The 10982-nt window shown below is 44.5% G+C and overlaps 1 protein-coding gene across 2 annotated transcripts in view; it reads right to left on the bottom strand.

Annotated features, from left to right (window-relative positions):
- Window positions 1-10982, bottom strand: part of SMAD2 (SMAD family member 2) — a 60083-nt gene that overhangs the window by 47846 nt on the left and 1255 nt on the right. The window lies entirely within an intron of this gene.

Consider the following 10982-nt stretch of genomic DNA (forward strand, 5'->3'; position numbering starts at 1 on the left):
CTCAAAAGGGAGTATACGCCAAAAAGAAACACTGGGGGGGGGGGGTGTTATAGGACGATGTGCAAATTCTGCCTGAGGATATATTAAGGGAATGCAATTAGCACACCTAAAAAAAAAAGGTGCCAAGAGATCGATTATCCACAGTCTATTGTTTAAATCAGTCTGAGCACATCACAGGGTAACACCGCTAAGCTTCTCTTTACAGACTTAAGCTCATCTCCAAAACACACCACATTGAGGCGGGCTGTCCCCGCACTGCAAGGGTTAACCTATTCATGTTTACAGGAGCTGTGTAAAGCACTTTTACTTACCCGATCCCCACTCCTGCAGGCTCCCAGGCCAGCTCCTGCAGCCCTTTCCCTGCTCTGCTGGTCGGAGGCCTATTAAGGTCATCACATCCAATGCACGGCCCATAGGCCTATATTATACATGAGAACACCAAGGGACAGTCCACAAATTGGAGCAAAGGGGAGGAAGATGAGTGACAACCACTGGAGGAGTGGGGATTAGGTCATTAAAAGAGAACTATGAGGTAAGTGTTTTTCCCCATAGTTCTTAACCTTCCTGGCGGGATTCCCAAGTGTGGCTCGGGGTTAATTTTCAGTACCACAAGCGGTAACCCCGAGCCACACTTGGGATTACAGCGTAGCATCTCTTAACTTGCCCCTCGAGCCGCACTGTGTCCTCCGGCCGATGCAGGCATCTGTCTTCCGGGTTCCATCCCTTGTGAGTGTCCGCGTCACAAGGGGGCAGAACCGGCAGGAGATTTTTTTTTTTTTTTAAACCACCAAAAAACTAAATTAGAAAAAAAATAAATAAATAATCATACCGCCAGGGAGGTTAAGGGTCACGGGAGGACATATACTAACCTCCTCCCGTGACCCAAAGCTCAGTATATCACGAGCTACAGCTCGTGGTATACCGAGACCGCTGCAGCCGGGACGGATCCAGACAATGCTCGCGAGATCCTCCCAGCTGCGTAAGTGACAGTTGGCTCTACCTATCTAGATAGGCAGAGCCAACTGTACCCACCCCCTCCGTTCCGCCAGTCAGCGCTGGAAGATCGGAGCGGGGGGGAAGCCGTGACTGACAGTCAATGCTTTCTGCAGGGAGATGATTGAGAAGTGAGCGAGCGACGGTTTGTGTTCCCTCACTTCGCGATCTATAGAGTCGAGGTGTGACAGTTTGTCACACGTCGGCTTGAACTATGAGGATGAGTGGAAATCACTCACCTGTCACCTTGCGCAAGGAGAGAGCAGCAGTGAGCGGTCTTTATTACAGGAGGGGGTGGAGACAAGACCAGTCACCCTGCACAAGGAGAGAGAGCAGCAGTGAGCGGTCTTTATTACAGGAGGGGGTGGAGACAAGACCAGTCACCCTGCACAAGGAGAGAGAGCAGCAGTGACCGGTCTTTATTACAGGAGGGGGTGGAGACAAGACCAGTCACCCTGCACAAGGAGAGCAACAGTGAGCGGTCTTTATTACAGGAAGCTCCACGTCTCACAATGGATCTGGAAGAAATACACAAAGCTCAAAGATTCAAGTAAGAATACATTTTTTTTTTTTTAGACAATATTTGCATACCATTGGAGTTCAGCATTAAAGAACTGCAAGTTCCTGAAATAAATCTAAACTCCTCTTGCAAATCACATGGACAGCACAGACCATAAACTACATATGTGGTAGAACATGTTATAAAATCAGTGAATCCCCTTTATCAGAAATCAAGCCAAGGGTGGCAAGTTTTGCACGGTCAGCTTGGGCCACAAGAACAGGTTTTTTAATTCCCGAGTTCAGCTTTGAAGAGGGAGAGAACAGGGAGGACCTCAGAAATGTCGCATGATAATTCACCATCACACCAATAAGCAGACAACTAGCACAGGAAGCTGCAAAAGTGAAATATGGTGCCACCTTTCCACCAAGGCAATTTGGCAGGGACGTAGAAATGACTGGCTAAAGCAGAATTATAAATATCTGGAAACATTTTGTATTTGTTCCGCTTTTACAGCGTTCCCCCAAATACTCATTTATCTCTAACCGCGGCTGGCCAAGATCATGCAGAATTTACCAGCTAGCAAGGCCAAACTCATTTCCAGGGAACAGGGGCATTTCCTGAGAGAAGGCTGAAATAAATGTGTATGATCAGCATTGGCAGGCCAAGATTTGTGAGGCCCTGGAAGCAAAGCACCCCTAAAACAGAAGCCACGAACCTCTGAGTACAATTTACACAATTACTCACCTGTGTGGTCATCCTGAACAGAACTTTCATCTGATAAAATAAAAAAAAACAATCACTGATAGGAACGAGTAGTACAGACGCATTGATCGGGACTAGATCATTTACTGCCAATAAGTTCCCCGGCCCAGGAACAGGAGGGGGGGAGGGGGTGCAGGAATGTAAACACTGCAGGCGGAGGGGATGTTATAGTCCCATCTCTCCTCACATAAAACCAGCAATGTACTCAATGTCAACCTATACTGCAAAGCTTGCAATCTATCCTCAGGAAGTCACTACAAAAGACCTAAGAGGTGCCCTGGCACACTCCGATATGCAATAACAGACATTGTTGGACAAGAAACGTTTTGTGCATTTATGTATTATGCAGTAGGGCTGCAACTAATGATTATTTTCATATTCGATTCGTTGGCCGAATATTTTTTCGATTAATCGGATAAAAAAAAAAAATCCCATCCTTAATTTAAAATAAAATACACAAATTAAGTGTTACAAAGTTTACTTCAGAATAAAACTGCATGCACAATTTTTTCAATCGCCCTGCACTGGAATGTTCAGCATTGCGGTACCGTGCGTTCCAGTGCGGGAGATCATACCGTGGTTGGGAGGCGCATTTGGGGTGTCATTGAAATGAATGGCCCTGCAACGCACCTCCCGCAGCAGAATTTGTCAGGCCGAAACTGAAAACTACTTTTTTCCACCCTTTATCATTTTTAAAATTGTACTGTAAGCACATGGCGCTTGTATAGCTTCAGCCCGGGAATGACGGCTGCCGGTGGTAAGATTCCACAGACGGAAGCTGAATGTAAATACAGCAGGTAGTGGGCGGGTGCAATAGCCAGCCTGCTATTGGCCATTTCAAATTGCAATAGCCGGCTGGTTATCACACTCACCCGCTGCTTGCTGTGCCCTCCTCCCAGCATGATGGAGAGAGCTAGGGGATCCAACCAACTAATCCATAATGACAATAGTGGGCAACTATACTCATTATACGTTTTATAGGAAATCTATAACAATATAACAAGAAGGGAACTGACCTCTGAAGATTTGCAATCTAACATCCAGAAATGTTGATTGCGCGCAAGCAGTACCATGGACAATCTACTTATCTGCAGCGTGAGATCTTCTAAAGCACTGCTACCTCTGATAGCTAGTCTCATTGGAATAGGAGTGGGATTTGGTGAGGTCACTACTGTGCTGCTCACTGTTCTCCTTGCTGGAGAGGCAGACGTACCACTATCCGGCTCCGAAGTTCAAGTGAGCTTGTGCTAGATAGATATAAAATCACATGCACAGTAATATATATATATATATATATATTTCCCCCTTTACCCCTGGATGAATTAGAGCACTTAACCCTTGCAGTGCAGGGGTAGCCCCACTGCAAGGGTTAAGAATAGGTCTGCCCATAGATCTTTATCAGCCATTACCATCTTCATGGTGGACATGCTTTACACCCGAGGTTATCCTCAAACTTCAATGTCTAGAGAGTTATTATTCTATTTTAGGAAAAGGGTACCAACATCAGGCGCCAAAGATTGAGAAACTCCCTCAAACTAAGATAGTGGTTAGCGCTCCTGCCTTGCAGCACTGGGGTCCCTGGTTCGAATGCCGGCCAGGTCACTCTGCAAGGAGTTTGCATGTTCTCCCTGTGCTTGCGTGGGTTGCCTCCGGGTACTCCGGTTTCCTCCCACACTCCAAAGACATGCTGGAAGGTAAATTGGCTCCCGTCTAAATTGGCCCTGTATGCATGTGATATAGGGACCTTAGATTGCAAGCTCCTTGAGGGTAGGGACTGATGTCGGCGCTATATGAATACCTGTAATAAATAAATATTGCCTGTGCATTTTGTCTACATTGCAAAAATGTATTGTTTTTAACAGGGCTCGTTGCCGCTACTTTTGTGCACCGCAGTAACTGGTAAAGTCCCCCATGCTTTCTAAATGTGTTGCCCGCCACAGTCCCAAATAAGTCAGAGGAAAAATTATTTCTAGAGAACAGGATGGTTATACACATTGCCACAACACGTGTCACAGTATGAACCTGTCCTAAGCAGTGTGCGAATGCCAAATAAAAAGGGATGAGTAGAAACAATACTGGTAAAGTGCATGTCTGGGCGAAACCATTTAGTATATCTTTGCAATATACACACAGACAGACTGACACACACAGACCGGCACTCAAATCCCAAGCAATGTTATCAGTCCTACCCAGTTCTCCCATGCTGGACTGCAAAACTCCTCCTCAAAAAGAGGGTGTTCTCTAGTCTAGAAATATCTGTAAAACAAAATCAAAGCAACTGGACTTACTGTGTTTTGTTTCTTGAAGTTCGCTGGCCACCCGATTAGCTTTCAAAATTCAGAAAACGTCTTCAAGAAAATACAGCAAGTCCAGTTGCTTTGATTTATTTCTTTACAGATGTTCCATGACCTGGATGAATGAGAACCTTCACAGACATGTAGTCCAGCAAATAACTCAGGCAGTGCTGACTTGAGATTTTGGTGCAGCAGAGGAAGAGTTGTCAGCTCAAACAGGAAGTCAGAAGCTCACTGGACGTCTGGATCGGCAGGTATTTTTTCTACATTTGCAGCATTTTTTTTTTTAAGGAGACAAAAGATAGGGAAAGGTGAAAAGATTGTAGCGATCTAATGAATATATTTTTCATTTTGCCCAGACATACACTTTACATTTGTATTACAGCTGCACATCACACAAATCTCATCATATCCACATTAATACGCAATCTGGAATCAAGCGAGGGGAAACAAGAATGTAAACAAAGCAGAAAGGACATCAGACCGTCGGAGGCACACACCAATAATACAAGATACCCAAAGCTGTAGAGAAAAAAAAAATCAGACAACCACCATGAGTTCCATCTCTATGCTATAATTCACAATCTTCTCAGAGCAGGTAATGCCTGGAATTCCAAGGGATCATCCATACAAAGGTTTACAATCTAGAGCGAGTACAGGACTGGGGGAGATCGGATTTACTGAAGTTGGAATCTGTAAAGAATCACAATCATATCTTCTAAGTACTTTGCATCCAACTCAGGGCCGGTGCACACCTAAGCGACACCTCACTGAGTGGCAATCGTGCATGATTCCGCACGGATACCTGCGTGGTCAGGAGTCGCCTAGGTGTGCCCTGATCGCGCTGTGGGTGGCATTATTTTCTAATGGCACCCCAGTCGCGCCGGGCGGATCGTGCAGTTTCCCGCCGCGATTCAACCCGTGCTTCCAAACACGTTCCCGGCTAAAAAAGCCGTGCATCGCAAGACGCGTACCTTTTTTCTGCGATTGCCGCATGGATGTCACCGCATTGAAACTAATGGGGCCACGCTGCAATCGTGCAGAACCGCACGATCCCGGAGGTCTGCACCGGGCCTTATAGAACTGAAGAAGCCTACAACAGTGGATTTTGCAATCTACAACAACTGGCAACAACTAAATGGTATTAGGCAGCAGATTGACCAATTCTCATCTAAATAAAGGAAACCTGAACTGAGGAAGTAAGGGGACCGCCGCTGCTTGGCTCCATTACTGAAAATAAGAGACGTATATGTGAGGACATCCAACAGCTTCAAAACTGTTAACCACTGAACCAAACACGTATGTAGATGACATGTTCTGACCTTCCTGATAGAAACGCTTCTTTTAGGTTCTGTGCCTCAAAGTACTGAAGCTGCTGGATTAGAATGACAGGCAGCTACATTTTCACAAAGAGGAAAGCAAAACGAAAAGAATCTATATTTCCTCAGCATTCTAAGCAATGGTGAGCTGAGAGGGTTTATATAGAAGAACACCAGTACTGACAGATGAGAACCGCAATTCATAAACCATCAGCAACATCTTCCCTCTATGTTCAGCAATTCATTCTTCTGTTAGCAGTCATTGTATTAACACACTGGGACACATAAGGGTCCATCTATTAAAAACAATATGCATAGCTTATTCATCCAGCAAAACAGAATGTACATTCGCTGTGTGTGAAGCCATTGTGAAAAAGGAGCAAAAATGATTTTGCGTTTTGTTTTATTCCCTTCTGGTCAAATGTTCGGTATAATAATAAAGAATAGAATGGGGAAATACCTGGGTGGAGCCGAGGATCAAAAGGAGATAAATACATGCTAGTAAGGAAATATAATGTTACAGTTCAAGGGACCGCTAGAGGAAAATCATATCAATTACTACATTTATATGCCAATTCCTTCCAGCGGTCTCCTGAATTGCAACATTGTATCTCCTTACCAAAATATTTATTGACAATGATTCTCAGCTCCATCTAGTGGCCATAATTCAGTATTTCCTTCATTCACGCTGTACTCTATAAACATACCTATAGAAGAACATTCGACCAGAAGAAAAAAAATTACACTAAAAAATAAAAAAAATGTTTTGCAACATTCTCACTATAGCTGGTTATCTCGCACAGAATGATGTACATGCGGTTTCACTGGACTAACAAGCTATGTGAACTTTCTATAAATAGACCCCATAGTATTATCAACACATTAGCACAACACATTACACTGGCAGGAAAGTTGAAGCTTTTGGGAGACGTCACTGCCCTTCACACATTAAAGAAAAATGTAAAAACAGATTCAGGTCAACTTATCTGCAGCTATGTGTCATTAACAAAATAAGTGCACCATAGCACATTAAAGTGACACTAAACTCAGGAATTAAAACCTTAAAAATACATTCAAGTCCCTTAACCGAAATGTATCTTATTTGTGTATCACTCAGCTTGAGATCCTCAAATCATCTCTGGATTGGTGCTGACACCGTCCTTCCATCTGGAGGGGGGATACTTTTGTTCCCCATGGTCCATGTGTGTGTCGTCAAGTAGTCACCTCTCCAAGCTCACTCCCGTGATGGACTACAATCTCAATATAAATTAGTACACTAAACATGAGATTGTAGTCCCTCCCGAGAGTGAGCTTGGAGCGGTGACTACTCTACAATAGAGTAGTCACCACTCCAAGATCAAACCCGGGATGGATTACACATTTATTTAACTAAATTTGTATTGAGAATATAGTCCATCACCGAAGTGAGCTTGGAGAGGTGACTACTTTACAACACACACAGGGACCATGGGGAACCAAAGTAGCCCCCCTCCAGAAGGAAGGACGGTGTCAGCACCAATTCAGAGATGATTTGAGGATCTACAGCCAAGCTAAGCACAAGATACATTTTTGTTCATAGTTACGGCACCCGAATGCATTTTTAAGGTTTAACTCGAGTTTAGTGTCACTTTAAATAAAGCATTCGTGCAACATGTGAACCTCAGGTCTGTCATAAATTTGCTGTCAACAAATCTCAAAAAGAAAAGCATTACAAAAAAGGTAGATCCTAGGTTAAAGAGCTTGCAATCAAGTGAAACCAATGAAGATCTGGTATCCAAAAGCTATGACTATTGCAGTGTAACTGGAGCACAGAAGGGATCATCATCACATTGCAGACGGGCAGCGGTAAAGTGAGACCCCCTAGAGCTTTCAATCCAGAGCCGAGGGAAAGGTCATGCAAAATAATGCCAAACACATTTGTACATTATCTGTATTGACCATCGGCCTCCGCGCACAGAGAGAACTCTAGGCAGAAGGGTCTATCATCTAGATCTAGTTGTGTAAGCTCTGTGAAATTGGAAGGCAGAAAGCTGGGAGGGGAAAAGTCAAACGGTAAGGACAAGGAATTATATCCAGCTAGCAGGAAAGAAGAAGTAAAAGGAAATTAGCAATTTAATACAATTTGTGAGAGAGTCAGTGACTGAAGAAACCAGGAGAAGAGGCCACGCTGATAAACTTGTAATGCAGAGATAGTTGTAGCTGGGGGGAGGGGGTATGCAGGATGTAAACAGTCCTGGGATGAGGGATCATGATAGATCATGCTGGGCAGAAGAGCTTGCAATATTGATCTATCTGAAACCACTCAGTACAACTCTTGACTGTACTTGAAGGAATTAAGCAAGATCCTCTGAGGCTGAAGAACCCACATATAAACCCCAAATGTGACAGCTGTGAATAGGACTGGGGGAGGACAGATGCAGAATGTAAGCAGTAACTACGAGATAAATTCTCTTTGGCTGAAGATCTTGCACTCTAGCTCAAGTTAAGAAAGCTGGGTGACTCTGGATAGCAGAACAGGAATGTAGAATGTAAACACCATGGGGGAAATTTATCAACCAATAAGCTTCTCTCTTCAGTTTGCTCAGGTAAGATTTGAAAATGAGACAGAGAAGCTGATTGGTCGCTGTGCAAATCTGCTGCAGATTTTGACAAATTCCCCCCATGAGTATCACACAAGATACTTCAGAGCTTGCCTTCTAGACCGAGCTGTGAAAGATCAGCAGCCCTGGATGTTATATTACAGAGTAAAGGAAGTATGTGGGGCACTCCTGGGATGAAGAGCTTGCAATCTATACCCATTTGTGAAAAGGGACTAGGGCTTGGGGAGCAGAACGTGTACATTACAGGGCAGAAGGATAATAGGAGAACCTCCTGCCTAGGCTGAAGGTATTGCTAAGATGAAGAGGAAATCTCAGCAAGGAAAGAAAGATCCAAAATATAAACACAGTAAGGCTGGCCATAGACATATGTATCACGAGACTGAACAAGAGAAAAATGTTTTCTTTAGCATGGATGGGGGGGGGGGGGGGGGGGGGGAATCGAAGAATGGCTTCATTGGGCTAGTGAACCTTGACTGCAGAAGATTGGCTGCAGTAACTGTGTGGCCAAGAAGTTTTGGACCAGCTTCTTCGGCAAAAGTAGACTGAAAAATCCAGAGGGCTGCCGACAGGGTCCATACTGGTCACATTTCAACCTAATCAGCAGGACTCATCCTAAATTCAACTAGTGTATGGCCAGCCTTAGAGGCTACAATCTAGATCACATTGGAGAAGTTCAGCAATTGTGGCTGGGGGAGGGGAGATGGAGAACGTAAACATTATAAGGAAGTATTTGTTGGCTGAAAAGCTTGCAACCTAGATCAGGTTAAAAAAGCACAGCAACCCCGGCTTGAGAAGGGGGGATGCAAGAGACAACCATACTACTGGGATTATGCGTTACCTTCCCGGCTGAATCTATGCAAAGTCAGGAGAGTTCAGTGACTGGAGGTAAAAATTCAGAATATAAGCAGTACAGAGGAGGAGGATTTGAGGCCCTCCCAGGCTGAAGAACTTACAATCTAGATCTAGTTAGCAGAGTTCAGCGACTCTGGTTGTGGAGGTAAAAATTTGGATTGCAAGTAGTACAGATGGAGGATTTGAGGTCCTCCTAGGCTGAAGAGCTTACAATCCAGATCTAGTCAGTAGAGTTGAGGGACTAGTTGAGGGAGCATTGAGGAAGGATGTAAACAATAAAGTGGGGCTTTCTGCTAGGCCAAAAAGCAAACAATCTAGATCTTGACAGAGCTACAGATGAAATGAACGATTTAATCAGCATTGAGATTTGTGTGGCACCTTCCTGGGCAGAAGAACTTGCAATCTATATATAGTCACTTAACCTCAATGGCCCTGACTAAGAAACAGAAGACACGATGTAAGCAGTAGAGGGGCGTAGGTTTATGTGAGGTCCTCCTTGGTTGAAAAGCTTACAATTAAGGTATAATAAGGAAAGCTCAGTACCTAGGTAAGAGGTGAAGCATGATGTAAACAATGAGGTGGGGCTATGCAGATGAACTTACACTATATATTATGATAGTGCACTGACTATCCTAGGGTGAGCATTGCTGGATGTAAACAAGGATGAAGGGTATCAGGAACCCTAGGCTGAAGAGCGCACAATCTAGATCTGGTCAGGGATGATTGGTGCTGGATTTAAGCAGTTATAAGATGACTGTGGTACCCTTCGGCCCTTAAGAGCTTACAATCAATAGCTAGCCCAAAAAAGTTCAGCGTCTGCATGAAAACACAGAACGTAAGCAGTACATGGAAGGAAGAATAGGCCTTCCTCAGGGTGAACAACTTACAGTCTAGATCTAGCCAGGAAAGCTCAGTGACTATGTGGGGGAGGGGTGAGGTAGGATGTAAACAATGAGGTAAGGCAGGGCTGGACAAATCCCAGGAGCTAGGTAGCCGGGGCTCCTCATAAATGAGAGTTGGCACCGAACCTTTGAGGTTTTCTCTAGCTGCTGTCAATGGGGAACCCTCCTAGGCTGAAGAGACAAATCCATATCTGATCCTGATGGCTCAGAGATGCAGAATCAGCACTTCTGCCTTGTAGCACAGGGGGGCCCCCGGCTCAAATCCTAGGTGACCCATCTGCATGGAGTTTGCACGTTCTCCCTCTGCTTGCATGGGCTCCCTCCCACACTCCAAAGACATTGTGGTAGGTCTAAATTGTCCCTGTATGTGTCTGCAACAGGGACCCTAGATTAGCTCCTTGAGGACAGGGACTGATGTGAATGTGCAAATTGTGAGTGCTATATAAATACCTGTAATAACTGGCGGAAAGCAATTTGTAGAAATGATTGGCTACCGCTGATGTCAATCTCACTAGCACCGCCCCTTTTTGGCCAGCTTTTTACATCAAGGCACTATTTTTTCATATCGCTCAGACTCAGCTGGACTGAAGAGCTGACAATCTAGAACTAGTCAGGAAAGCTCAGGAAACTAGCTGGGAGAGGGGCGAGGTAGGATGTAAACAATGAAGAGGCATTACTGGGAATGCTTCTGGGCTGAAGAGCTGACAATCTGTACCTAGATAGGGTGACTCATTGCTGCAGGAGATTAAAGATGTAGC

This window comes from Nanorana parkeri, unplaced genomic scaffold (genome assembly GCF_000935625.1).
Source record: "Nanorana parkeri isolate BGI_ZX_2015 unplaced genomic scaffold, ASM93562v1 scaffold210, whole genome shotgun sequence".
NCBI lineage: Eukaryota > Metazoa > Chordata > Amphibia > Anura > Dicroglossidae > Nanorana > Nanorana parkeri.